Here is a 15,133-nt window from a genome sequence, read left to right on the forward strand (position 1 = left end):
GGAGATAGTTGGGCAGTCTATTGTGGGAAATGTTCATTGCCTAGCATATTCTTGGACCAAATAATATTAATGACATATGATTGAATGCAGGTATATAATGTTTCAACATCTGAGGAACTGAAAATGGAACTGAATGTGAAGCCAACAGTGACTATGTTCTCTTCCAAAATATGATAGAGAAGATCACTGGTGAATCAGTTGAAGATAACTGGGCCTCCAAAACTTCTTTTGGGAATTGTTGCAGTGAGAACTCAACTCCGACAACTGTAACTATCTTCCTCTGTTTTAAATATTTTAGTCATAAAGAGTTTGTTGTATTGTGAGGTATATGGACTCAATTATTTTTAAGGAATAAACACAGATAAATTCCTTGGTAACGTAGTGACAAAACTGAGATATCTTAGCTTGATGTCAGCCCATTTAATTCAGAAACACAAACAATGGCCCTCATTTACCTTTAAGAGTGGAGACAGGAACATGCTCACCAGAGAGAGAGATGGATTCAGGCAGGTTTTGGAACAGCAGTCAGACTTAATTCATACTTCATCCTGGTGTAAGTGACATTTCTTAGGAATTCCATGTTTTACAGAGGAACAAAACCTGTCTGCAGAATGTCCACAGTGGGCCTTAGACTGAAGAAGGTTGAGAACCATTAGCCTAGTGTAATTGCTCTAGCATTGCATAGTTTTCTGAACAGTGAAAAAAGTATGCAAATCTGTCACTGATTAAGAGACTAAAAGAATTTTAACTCCACTGGCAGTCATGAGAAAAGGTGTGCCCAACAAGGCAGAACTTGCGCAAGAGTCTCTTTCTGATATGGTCAGTCTTGCACAACCAATGTGCACTCAAAACAGCAGGCCCAAAAATCACCAGCAAACTTAAAGCACTGGCCAAATGACATAGGCATCTCAAAACAATAACTACAATCATCCACCCCAACACCTGAGGGAAGGTGGAAGTGGGTTGCCATTTGTTGGATGTTGGCCTCTGGGATCATCAGAGAAAACTTGCTAAAGATGCCCTCGATCCAATAGCCTCTGTCAAGATGAGAAATTGAAGAGCTGCATTGAAAGCATTGGCTCTTTTACACTATCACTCAAAGTTGAAATTATTCCAAAGAAGTTGGGGGGGGGGGGTTTATTTCAAAATAGCTTATGATCAAAGCTCTTCAAAATAAATTAGACTTGGCCCATTTGGATTTGATTTGATTTAATAAGGAGATTTAGGGCATATGTCGTAAGCACTGGAATTTGGTTGAATATCAAGAGACTTTTTTTTCCCAGAGAGCTGCATCCAAGGCTACAAGTTGTTAATACGAACAGCGAGTGTAGATAGTTGGAAAGTATTGAAATGAAACTTGGATAAGCTCCAATATTTCACTGCACATGGAATAAAGGTGGGTTTTGGTGGTTGTTAACATTTTAGCATGGTCTCTTTGAGTGTATTTGATCATTTTAGAGGATGGGGGATTTCCATAATTTTTTTTCCTCAAGTGGGCTGAATGGTTTTTTTCTCATTAATTCCTCTCTCAGTAGATTGCATTCTTGAGTAGGAGAAACTAGATAGAGGTCATGGGATGTGAAAACTAGACCTAACATTAAAGATAACCTTGTCTTCTCCAGTTCTTTGACAAAATACTCCTCCTATGATCATTTTGAAAGGGCATTACACTAGCTAAGTGCACACATTAATATTATCAATTCATAGGTCAAACCTGATTGGTTAAGCTTTGATGTTTTTTTACTTCCTGTAAGTAATACATTTGTTAAGTTCATCTTTAAATATTTTAATTGGAGAGATTCAAAGTAGCACCCAGAAGTGTCTAAGTAGTATAACTTATTTAATATGGCAAAAGATAAAGTGGTCATTGTTTTATATTATTTTGCAAGAACATGCTGTACTTTAATAATTAATGAATCAAACTGGATTATCTTATTGAAAAACATAACATCTTAATCCTCACACTGGATCTTTGTAAACAATTGAAAAAATTTGAAAAAATATGACTAATCTGTTTTGATCAAATGGTATCCATAAATTATGCTCTTGTTGTTCAGACATTATACACAGTAGTTACATCCCCAAGATGTTCAGATCACAGACACAAGAGACTACTGATATTGGAATATACATTAATAAAAACAAGCTGCTGGAAGATGTCATTGGATCAGGCAGGGCCTGCATTGTGACTGAGAGTGAGGAAGGGAGATTGTCAGTGTAAGAGGTGAGAGGGAGTGGGGAGGCATGTAATAAGGTGGCTCAGCAGTGTGTGTGTGTGTGTGTGTGTGAGAGAGAGAGAGAGAGAGAGGAGAGAGAGAGAGATTCATAGAACTCATCAAGGAGAGAACTTTTTCAAAATGGGGAATACGCAATGGAGCAGACTTGGAGAATATTGAGCAGACATGAGGTTTAAGTAGCATCTCTCCCATATATAGTTATGCCATATTTTTGTGGGACAGGCTAACAGCAAAACAGATTAAAATAGAACTGTTTGTACCCAAGGTACAGAGAGCTCCTCTAGTGTAGTGCAAATAGTGCAGCTATTGTTTGAGTAAGCCAGTGGTGCAGTTGATCACCTTTTTTTGTGCATATGCATCACCCATGTGCACAGAGGACATACAATTTGTACTTGGTCATCAAGTGTTATGTTTTGGACTTCACACTGTGAGAGATGAGTACAACTGATATAAAAATATGAAAATGAAGAAACTAAAATTAATACATGGGTAGATGAATAAAGCCAGTATGAACAGGATAAGACATGGATATTAGAATGCAGGAAGCAGAATCAGTCTGAGTAAGATAAGAATCTCCTAGCCTTTAGACAGAATCAGCAAGTTCACTGTATGAACGAGATAAGGATAGACAATAGATAGGAAGTAGAGTTAGTTGAATAAGATAAGGGTCTTCTAGCCCCAGATAGAATTAGCAGGTTTGCATATGTAATTAGTAAGCCTTAGACATTCAGTATTAGCCAGTTGAAGGGGACACAGCCCTGAGGGTCGGGAAAGTGTAAATTAGAACAAAGACAGGTTTGTGAATAAGGACAATGAGGATAATGACATGATGAGTCACCGACAGAATACCCCCCTGGTCCTCCACATGCACAGAAACTGCACGAAGGCAGGCAGAATTGCCTAATGCCAAACCTCTCCAGGAGGCAGAAGAATGTAAGGGGGAGGGTATTCCTATACTGAAATGAACTGTATAAAAGTTGGGTGAGCCCCAGTGTATGTGTGTATTCCCAGGGTAAGGGAAAGCACCCAACTTTGCATTGTTGTATAATAAATGTTCTTTGTTCTCAATTTTTGTCTCGAGCAATTTCTGTGAAGGTACTTCTGTTTCTGACAAATGGGGGCTCGTCCAGGATCCCACTCCCTCCACTGACAGAGTGCCCAATGACGGGGGTAGGTGCACCCTAGCTGATTCAGCTGGACTCACGGACAAAGGGTGACTGGTCAGTGGATGAAGCGAGTGATATCTGGGAAGAGGCATTGAGAACAAACAACGAGAGGACGTTAAAGAAGCGCGCTAGAACTAGCTACTGGACCTCGGTAAGAGAAATTTTACTTACCTGTTAATATGGGAGGTGTGAGTAGTAAGGAAGAGAGTCCTGGTGAAGGATGTGAGAATCAGATAACCAAGCAAAGCCCGTTGGGATTAATGTTATCTGATTGGGGCGCGGGGAGAACCCGTGGAAAGGAAAAACTGACCATGGTCAGGTATTGTTGTCTGGAATGGGTTAAAAGCCCGATTAAAGGGAGCTCTGTATATTGGCCAAAGCTCGGATCCGAGGATGACTGGATGTGTCAAGCATTGAACATCTGGCTCTATCAAAACCAAAGAGATAATCTTGAGAGCAGGGAATATGCAGCCTGCTGGCTCAGGGGATCGTTTGATCAACTGGTTTTGAATGAAAAAGAATGCAAGGACAAGAGAGATGAGGAACCTTTTGTCCCTGAACCACAAGGATGGGATGTGTTACATTCCCTTCCTCCACCTTATGTTCCTCCTATGCCGGCTCCTATCTCCCACCCCCTCCTATGCTCTACCCTTCTGCACCTTCCCCTCCTCCCCCACAGCTAGAGAAAAGAGAAGAAAGTAGGAGTGGTATGATGACCCGTTCACAAAGCACTCAATTACCACCTCTATTGACAAGAGAGAGAGGCGACTTTAATTCAGAACAGTGTGAGACCCTCCAGGAAGAAAGGGCAGAACCCTTTGATTCATTTCCCAGGGAGCAGGAACCTAGACCTAATAAGCCAGAAACTAACTGGATGAGACCTCTGCGGGAAGTTCCCGTGGGAGAGGGTCTCGGTTTCGTAAATGTACCCCTGACCAGTACAGAGGTGCGTAACTTTAAGAAAGAGCTGATCTCCCTGATAGAAGATCCTCAAGGGTGTGCTGAACAATTAGATCAATTTTTGGGACCAAATACATATACCTGGGATGAGTTAACATCTATCTTTAAAACACTGTTTACTTTGGATGAGCGTGGAATGATTCGCCAGGCAGGGATTAGAGTATGGGATAAGGAACACCAAGGGGGACCAGAGGCGATACCCGGAGAAGCTAAATTTCCCCTGGCAAAACCAAATTGGGATAAGAATACTAATGATGGTCGCACATTAATGGAAGAATATAGGGTTAATTTGATCAAAGGAATCAAGGAATCTGTCCCAAAGGGACAGAATTTTAAGAAAGCATTTGAGGTTCCCCAAGGTCCCGAGGCGACCCCCTCTGCATTTCTGAATAGATTGCGTACGGCCATTCAGCAATATGGGGGTCTGGACATAGAATCCCCAGCAGGTGAACAACTAGTATTAACAGGTTTCATTACGAACTCAGCCCCAGACATTAGAAGGAAATTACAGAAGACTGAGAATTGGCATGAGTAAGGAATAACCCAGCTTCTACAGATCGCACAAAAAGCATTTGTCCAGAGGTCTGAGGATAAGCAGAAAGGAAAGGCTAAGATTTTGATGCAGGCAGTCAAGGGAGTAGTGGAGGAACAACATGGAAAGGGTAGGGACTGTGTGCCTGCTCCTGGACGTTGAGAGGGGAGCCAGGGGTGAGTAAGTTGTGACCCGAGTAGATGGAGGAGTAGAGGAGGATTCCGGGGACGACGACCATTCCCGGGACCCTTTAGAGACTCAGGTAAAAATTGGGAAACAGGAGCATTTGTTTGTTATCATTGTAAAAAGGAGGGACACTTTAGGAAAGATTGCCCACTGCGAGCCAGAGAGACGCGATCTTATGCCCTGATGGAAGCAGATTATGAATAGGGGGGTCACGGTTCTCAGTCAATACACACCGTGGGGCTGCACGGAGAACCATTAGTAAATTTAAGCATAGGACCCCACAGTGACAAGATGGTATTTTTAGTTGATTCTGGGGCAGCACGGTCTAGTATTTTACAACAACCCGAGGGTGTTAGGATAGAAGGGACAGTGATAGTTTCGGTTGTAGGAGGAAGAGACTTTACAGTCCCTGTATTAAGAGATGTAAGAATTCAAATGGGAGAAAAGGTAATAACAGAGGATATTTTACTAGTTCCCCAAGCTGGAGTTTGTTTGTTAGGACGAGATTTACAGGACCAATTGGCTATCAGCACCAGACCACAGGAATCGTGGTTCAATTGTATGTATTAAGCGAGGAAGATTGAGAACTAATAAATCCGAGAGTATGGGCAGAAAGAGGCAATAGAGGAGTAGATTGGATTTGTATTTTGGCCTCTACAGGTATTAAAGAGAGGAGTTTTAAAGGGATAGCACAAAGGAGATGGTGGGACAAAGACAGACAGAATGGTAGTCAGGATTGTACATGTGGCAGAGATAGAGGTAATACATATGCTAATGTTCACAGACAGGCTGAAACTCACAGGCTCAGTGATACTTATGCTAATGTTCGCAGACAAGCTGCAACTCACAGGTTAAGTGACAAGAAACACCCCTCCCCAACTTGGTCTCCTGTAAAGCATCCTTTGGGTCACACAGACATTCGGAATGTTAAAAAAAAACCCACCACTGTAAGGGGAGTTCCAGCTGTAAACGAAGTAAGCTGCTCCAGAATACTAAAGCTTGGCATTTAAATCGTTTAATCAGACTCCAGGCCGCCTTGGAGATCATCACCGAACAGATAGCAATGGCCCTGAATTTAGGGGCTGAAGAAAAACGACAGATATGATCCACACTTCAACAAAACCGCCTGGCTCTCGATTACTCGTTGGCTGCTGAAGGCAGCGTTTGTGAAAGACTGGTTAATGACAATGCTCACAACGGTCAGGCAGTTAAAGACACTTCTTCAGGAGTTTGAAAATCTTCCCATGCCCAGGTACAGACTTGGCAACCTTGGTGGGATGGACTAGATTTTTTATTGGTAACTGGAGTCTGATACCCACAGCCCTTATAGCGGCTGGACTCACTATTCTGACCATTATGGTGCTCCCCTGCCTAAAGACTTGTTTTCACTTTTTAATTCATCCACCCCCTCGTCAGAACACTATCACCCAAAGGATATATGTTTCCCTAATTCTGTCTAATGATACTGAGACTGCAGTTCGTTTACTGACCAGCTGGGAAAAAGACCAAGTTTGCAAGTAATACTTTTCAGTTAAGAGATCAGTAATACTGATCTAAAAGAAAAGTGAGGATTGTAAGAGATCAGTAACACTGATCATTGTGAGAGATCAGTATCACTGATCTAAAAGAAAAGTGAGGATTGTGAGAGATGAGTACAACTGATATAAAAATATGAAAATGAAGAAACTAAAATTAATACATGGGTAGATGAATAAAGCCAGTATGAACAGGATAAGACATGGATATTAGAATGCAGGAAGCAGAATCAGTCTGAGTAAGATAAGAATCTCCTAGAATCTCAGCAAGTTCACTGTATGAATGAGATAAGGATAGACAATAGATAATAGAATGTAGGAAGTAGAGTTAGTCTGAATAAGATAAGGGTGTCTAGCCCCAGATAGAATTAGCAGGTTTGCATATGTAATTAGTAAGCCTTAGACATATTAGCCAGTTATGAAGGGGACACAGCCCTGAGGGTCGGGAAGGTGTAAATTAGAACAAAAACAGGTTTGTAAATAAGGACAATGAGGATAATGACATGATGAGACACCGACAGGATACTCCCTGGTCCTCCAAGTGCAGAAACAGCACGTAGGCAGGCAGGATTGCCTAATGCCAAACCTCTCCAGGAGGCAGAAGAATGTAAGGGGGAGGGTATTCCTATACTGAAATGAACTGAGCCCCAGTGTATGTGTGCATTCCCAGGGTAAGGGGAAGCACCCAACTTTGCATTGTTGTATAATAAATGTTCTTTGTTCTCAATTTTTGTCTCGAGCAATTTCTGTGAAGGTACTTCTGTTTCTAACAACACCTAAACCTTTCAGCCTTGTCACCTGTTTTTAATCCTTGAGACCACCTATAAAATCCAGCACTTCCATCAAGCTAATAAGTCAAGGTTAGTCTCCTGGAGGAGATGGGGGCAGAGGCGCATCTTTCAGCACTCCTCCATGGAGCCCTACTGCCCGCTGTCCCTCTCGACGTTTAAACTGCCTGTAGAACATAGCTGGAGGTGGTTTCTTTTCCTTCGAAGATGCACGGAGATCTGTGCTCAAGATGGTAGCACCAATGCTCAGTACTCACCTCAAAAGATGAAGGCTTTGGGGAAGCAGCTCCAGAGCAGGAAAACATCCACTGAGCAGATGCCTGGGAAAGGATCCTACAGGACAAAAGCCTACAGCAGCCACCAGCGCTGAGTTTAGGAGCCAAACAACTCACACTAGGCTGCAGGCTGCAGAGAACCAGTTTCTGGGAACCACGTATCAAAACTGGACTTCATTAAATTGCGGATGGCAAGCAGAGTTCCCGAAGGGGTTCAGGCACTAACAACTTCCTAACTAGAGATTTGGATCCAGAAGCCAAAGAGAGTGACTTGGATGCCTTGAATTCAGCTCACCTCAGGAACAGACTGTGTGACTACAGAAGCTATGGGAGCAGAGAAGTTGGTGGCATCAGAGGAGGTGATGGGAGACATTAGATGACTCCAATGGGACTCTCTCTGGCTTCTTGTTCTTGTTTTGACAAGGGCACTGGACTACCAGCCCCTCTTTATGTGACTTTACAGGGCAAACAAAAGGAAACAAATGTGTGTGCACTTTGTGTACATAACAATAAAATAACCTTGAACCTACCTTTCTGAATTTCTCCTTCATTGGCTTGGTATAATTAGGACAATAGTTCTTGACCACATTCTTCCAGAGTATCTTGGCCTGTATAATTGTCCTGGAGTTTTCTGGTAAACACTAGTAGTTTTACATAGACTCCAAACATTTGGCCTTTACTCTTGGACTCTATGCCTACATAGAGCATTGATTTCATTCAGCATTGTCATACTCTGAGAAAAAAGAAAAATAAGTACCTTATCCTAATTATGTTTACTGATTTTTATTATTTCACCATTCTTATTGCTTTTACTATATTATTTATTTACATTTGTAAGAAAATAATCATGTCAGAAAGAATTGAAATACCTGGCAGTCCTAACAGACAGCAAAGCTGAGGAAAAAGGTTTTAAAGCTGTCAAAAGCTCCCAGAGTAGGTTTGTGATCTGGGCTTGCTCTGACCCACCTTCAACACTCTTTTATGACCCTGCTGTCACTTAGAACCTCATTATTCAATTTCAGAACTGCCCAGACAAGCAAGGTCAGCCCGTAGATCAGCTAATTTAACTATCTAGACGAAACACATTTTACATTTATTTTAGAGTTTGTAAAATAGTTTGTAAGAACAGTAACAGTCTTGGATATCTGAAGCGCTCTAACACCAAGATAGATAGAGATTTCACTTGGTTAAGACGAGTTTGATGTTTGCATTTTGGAAGGAAAACCAAGGTAGGACATATGTGGTAAATGGTAGGGCACTGAGGATTGCGGTAGAACAGAGGGATCTGGGAATGCAGATACATAATTCCTTAAAAGTGGCAGAACAGGTGGATAATGTCATAAAGAGAACTTTTGGCACATTGGCCTTCATAAATCAAAGTATTGAGTATAGGAGTTGGGATGGTATAATTGTATAGGAGATTAATGAAGCCAAATTTGGAGTATAGAGCACAATTTTTTGTCACCTAACTACAGGAAAGATATTAATAAGATTGAAAGAGTGTAGAGAAGATTTACTAAAATCTTGCCAGGATATGAGGAACTGAATTACAGGGAAAGGTTAAACAGTTTACAACTTTATTCCTTGGCACATAGAAGAATGAAGGGAGATTTGCTAGAGGAATACAAAAGTATGATGGGTATAGATGGAAGTAGACTTTTTCAAATGAGGTTAGATGAGGTGCAAACCAGAGAACATGGGTTAAGGATGAAAGAGGAAGTTTTGGGGGAGGTTTTTTCAAACAGAGAGTGGTGGAATTAAGGAATGAGCTATTAGATGAAGTGGTGAATGAAGAATCAATTTTAACATTAAAGACAAATTTGAACAAGTACCTGGATGAGAGGGGTTTGGAGCAATATTGGCTGAGTGAAGGTTAGTGGAACTAGGCAGAATAATGGTTCAGCACAAAGGAAGGACAGAAGGACATATTTCTGTGCTGTAATGGTTCTATGGTTTCCAAGAATATTTTTAAAATTCCATCAACATGCTAAGTGCTTTGGCTTGTACTAAGGTCATCAAAAATGGTGGATAAATACAATTATTTTTTCATCAGTTGCTTCCTTTCAACCAGTGTTACACAGAGAGGAGGAATTCCCATAATCCATATTTCTTTAATCAGAGAAATGTTGTTATCACTCAAACATTATGAACAGTGAATTTTCGATATACTCCCAACCTTTTCTGCTAGATTTCCTGTCAATACATTTCAAAATGATTGCAACAGTTGTAAAGTGCTTTGCTCTGGGCTTGCTGAAAGAAGTGTGGACTACATAAGCACACATTTTTTTTTTGACAGACTCAAGTTGGTGTGACCACTGTAAGAACATTTGAAGATACAAGTTAAGAGTGAAAGTTGTGCAGTGCCCAAAGGTGCTGGAGAAACTCAACAGCATCCATAGAAAGTAAAACAAAAGTTGTCAATGTTTCAGAGCTGAACATTACTTCAGCAGTGCCGAAAATCTGGCTCACACCTGAATAAAAAGGTGCATTGTAGGAGGGGGGGTTTGTAGGAACACACAAGATAACAGGTATGAGGTAATAGGTGGATACTGGTGGGAGGGTAGAAAAGAAAGAAGCTAAAAAGTGATATGAATACTTTATATCCTATTCCAGCAATCTCCAACCAGGTAGCATCAACATCGACCTCCAATTTCCATTAACCGCAGTCTCTCTCTTTCTTTTATCCTTTGGTCTCCCTTACTCCAGCTCACCACCCCTTCCCTTATTTGGCTTATCAGAGAGCTATCTTTCTTTGCCCTTTGACCTCTCTTCCTATCCCTTCTTAGCCACTTTCTATTTTACCTCTGTTGTGAATGAGAAAACGGGTTTGGCAGGTCTCAAAGGCAAAGATTCTGAACACAGTTTTGATCGGAAGGATTTTATTTACAGAAGGCAAGTCCGGGAAATGGTAACTGATGCAGCACACAAACGCACACGCACAGTTTACAGCAGCCATGGGAAAGAAATAGCAGACAATTAATAATGAATGTGGCGAAAATAGCCTGGGAACAAAATACACACACACACACACACACACACACACACACACACACACACACACACAGACCACCTTGACTCAGTGCAGCTCTATGCGACAAGGGACACTAATTAAATGCTCCCATCCCTTTTAACATTGGACATTTCACCAACAGTTTCTCCAGCACCCATCCACATTTCTAGGCCTGGAGTGAAGCAGAGTGATTGCAAGCTGACGAAGAGAGAAAACAAAGAACACATGGCACCTTTATAGTGCTGGAGGTTCCAGCCCAGGTCGTTAGCAGCAACCAATGGCTTTGTGCCAGGAGGGTTAATCCAATTACAGCATCCAAAAGCCCAAGGCCAAGTTCAGACAGGCTGGAGAGTCCAATCCAAGTTAATAGCAATAGCAAGGTGCAGACTAATGGATGGGGTGGAACCAATCCTTGATTGGCAGCTGGTGTGTCCTCTGACACAACCCTTCCCAATACAACTTCCCACCTATATCCACCTACGGTGCCCTCCATAATATCTGGGGAAAAGACACTCTTTTTCTTTATTTGCCCCTGTGCTCCACAGTTTTAAATTTGTAATCAAACAGTTAACATGTAATCGAAGGCCACATTCCAGATTTTATTCAAGATAATTTGAATACATTTTGGCTTGACCATGTAGAAATTACAGCACTTTTATGCATAGTCCACTTATTTCAGGGCAATGATTGGGACATTTGGCTTCACAGGTGTTTGTGATTATTTGGGTATGTTTAATTGCTTCATTGGTGCAGGTATAAGAGAGCTAGGCTTGCTTTTGGTCACTTTTGGATTCTAGTGGTTGCCATTTTTCAACATGAAGACCAGTGTCTTACAATAAAAATTATTATGAAGCTAAAAAAACAAGAGTAAGATGGTAAAATACATCACCCAAACCTTACCAAAATTAGCTGTATGGAACAACATTAAGATTAGTGTACTGGTGAGCTCTGTAATCACAAAGGGACTGGTTGGCCAAAGAAGACCTCCACTTCTGATGACAGAAAAATTCTCATTATAAATGAAGAGAGGTACACAAATGTGTATCCAACAGATCAGAAACACTCTTCAGGACGCAGGTGTGGATGTGTCAATGACTACTGCCCACAGGATGGCCAGATTACAGTTTGCCAAAAAGTTTTTAAAAGAACCTGCAGAATTCTGGAAAAAGGTCTTGTGGACAGATGAGACCAAGATTAACCTGTATTAGAGTAATGGCAAGAGTAAAGTGTGGAGGCATAAAGGAACTGCTCAAGATCCAAAGCATACCACCTCATGTGTGAAAATGAGTTCCTGAGTTTCTCCACCACTTATGTGTATTGCAATTCTCAAAGATGAGTCAATAACACTTCAACCTGATCAATTTAATGAGTATTTGCTCTCTTCGATCTTCATTTGTCCATGTATCTTGCTACAGACCATGCAACACACTGCCCTCTCTCAGCCAGCACCTCTCTCACTTATCTCAATCACTTCTCTCTTGGACTCCATTCAATCACAGTCAGTAAAATCCCCATTATCCCAGAATTCAAGCAATTGGCAAAAAAAAATCACAGAAAATAAATAGGGAAAAAATTCAAAAGTTTAACAATGACACCCCTAGTGATTAGTTCGCCAATCGTGCACCGCACACTCTCAAGCAACTAGAAAATTCACATATCCGGCATCTACCAATTCCCATAGGTGCTGGATAGTGGGGGCTTTACTGTGCTCCCTTTATTCTCTCTACTCCTCCAAACTTCTCCGAACCTTGAAATATGCTCACGTTCTACTTTTGCCAAATTCTGATAAAGACTATTGACCTGACTCATTAACTTTGTTTGTTGTTTCCCAGATATTATCCAATTTCCATAATTTTCAGTTTTTAATTTCAGTTTAAATTTGCACTCCTAACACTTAAAGCATTAGAAATAAGAACTTTGTTTTGGCAGAAAGCAAAGTGACAGAGACGAAAAGGGAACAAAGCTATCAAAGATTTGCTGTAGAAATGTTATTAAAGTTGCAATGCAGGAAACTCAGCAGCTGATTTCCACGAAGCAAGCTTACGCAATCAGCAATGTGATACTGGCCATTTCTCTTTCAGTCATTGCGGATGAGTGATAAATATTGCCAATATCTTATCAACTGTTCACGCTCAGAAAGAGGGCATGATCTCTCACAATAACAAGCAGATAATCAGAGGATATCCCAGTCAAATATTGCAAACTGAGACAACCAGGATTTTTCCCGAAAATCAATAGCAAAATCCCTGCAGAAATTCCATCTTGCTGTTGACATATGAAGAAGAATTGGTCAGCACAGCAATGAATGGTTGTGAAATTAACACCCCACCCTACCCCCTCCCCCCACCCATCAACACCCCCAACCCTCCCCTCACCTCAAGCTGTGGCGAAAAAGGTGAAAGGAAAGGTCTGCTAATTGGTGTTTGTTTAGGGATCAAGATATACAAAAACTATTTTTAAAAGCTGAGCTAAATTTGAATTTGAACCTGCTATGTTATGTTCTTGATAACAATGTTATTTGCTGTGATTTCACTCTCAGTAATTATTTCTCTTATTGATGTTGCATTAAACAATAATTCACATTGAACACATCACTTTATTCATTGGTTTTTGATATTTTGAAGAACTGTCTTTTTATCCGAACTCCTGCACCACTGCTGCCCAGAACTGCTTTCGTTCCTGGGATATCTGATATGAGATGGTGAGAGGGTCTGGTTGGGATGAAGGAGCGAGCGGTGATCATCTTTGCAGCTTCTAAATCAGGAAAGGCCCTAGTGACAATGAATAAAGATGAAGTGTGCAAATACCGTCATCGTTTATCCATCCAGCCCACCACTGAGCCCACCCTTCATAGTGGTTTTTCCCATGTCGGCAACCCTCTCCCATTACTGAAGGGTAAAACATAAAGGAGACCTTTTCCTAAAGTCCTCACTGATCGTTCGTCTTGTATGTCTCTTCCTCCTGCAAGAAAAAGTCAATGAGGCAACGTGATTAATCTGACTCTCATAGTTGAATCACTACGAACATGTACAAGATCTGACTTGTGTGCAAGGCTTAGAGCCTAATAGCCTGAATGTGCCTGGGATTGTCTGATCTCGGAAGCTAAGCAGGCTCAGACCTGGTCAATACTCGGAGGGGAGTCTGCCCAGAAACATCAGGTGTTGTAGGTTTCTGTGAGGGGCGCTGGACAAAGTGGCGACTCTCTGTCTACCTTATGGTAGACAAAAGGTAAAGAATTTCATGCATGTTACATGACAATAATGGAAACTTTATCTTTTATCAGTGTAGTGTTTGATGGTGAGGAATTTTTGCTTGGAAATTCAGTGCTATTTGGTGTACAATTTGATTTCTTCTATAGTGCAGCATAATATCAAAGTTTCCAAGTTGAATTGTGTAGCTCTGGAAATTTAATCTATTCTTCCTGTCACATAGAAAGACCTGCGCAGATGCTTACATGGTTGCTGGTGGATCGTCAGGCACAACCAAATCAGGTTCTCATGTCCTACTTGCTGTGCTGTTGCACAGTTTAAATAGCAATTTCCCCCACCTCCCCCAATGAACGATCTAAGTTTTGCAGTCTGCTTCTGGGGGGGGGGGGGGGCATGTCTGCTGATTTGCAGACACTTCAATCACTTGCTCATGGGAGGTTCCTCAAGACAAGTGATGTGGTACTGGTCCTGATGTAGTACCTCTTGTGTGGGAGCTGCAGGCCAACATCAGCATGAGGAAGTGTTTGACTGAGGCTTGAATACATGAATCTCCAAGGTGAAGAGCAGTTTTTTTCCCCTGTTGTTATCAGACACTTGAATGGACCTCTCATTTGATAAACGATGATGCTCCTGCACTGTTTAACAATACTCTTCTCAAAATCCTGCACTTTGTCCCAGGAATACTATATGCTGCATTCTATATGACTTACTGTAGCACTACACACTGCTCTTTTGTTTATTATTGCACTACTGCAGTGGTTGACTTGCTTGAATAGCATGCAAACCAAATAATTTCACTGGACTTGGTACGTGTGCAATAAACAGTTCAATTCAGCCTAGAAAACCTCATCCGTGCAACCCACATATCTATTGATCTTCAGAGACTTACTCCTCCCCATCCCAACACAATGCACTCCAAGGAGTGTCACCAGATGGTTGAATTTTCCAAATTATTGCTGATGAAGACTCAAATTTCTGTCAGCAGTGCTCCAACTATACATTAATTTGTAGATTTATTTCTCCTTTGAGGTCAAGTTCACTGTCCCAATGAATTTCCATAAACTTTGGGTTGTTCCAAGGCAAATGTGGCCACTCTAAGACATTCCACTTGAACAAAATCTCTTCCAGAGTGCAGAGGGTTTGCCCTTGTAAGTGCTTGTGTAAATGCCTCTTAAAGATAGTGATTGTATCTGATTCCACCATCTCCTCCTGCAGCAAATTCCTACTATTAACCA

The 15,133-nt window shown here is 41.3% G+C and overlaps 1 protein-coding gene across 3 annotated transcripts in view; it reads right to left on the bottom strand.

Moving 5' to 3' along the window:
• Positions 1–15,133, bottom strand: part of trps1 (trichorhinophalangeal syndrome I) — a 519,916-nt gene that overhangs the window by 315,163 nt on the left and 189,620 nt on the right. The gene's annotated exons all lie outside the window — the stretch shown is intronic.

This window comes from Narcine bancroftii, chromosome 2, assembly GCF_036971445.1.
Source record: "Narcine bancroftii isolate sNarBan1 chromosome 2, sNarBan1.hap1, whole genome shotgun sequence".
NCBI lineage: Eukaryota > Metazoa > Chordata > Chondrichthyes > Torpediniformes > Narcinidae > Narcine > Narcine bancroftii.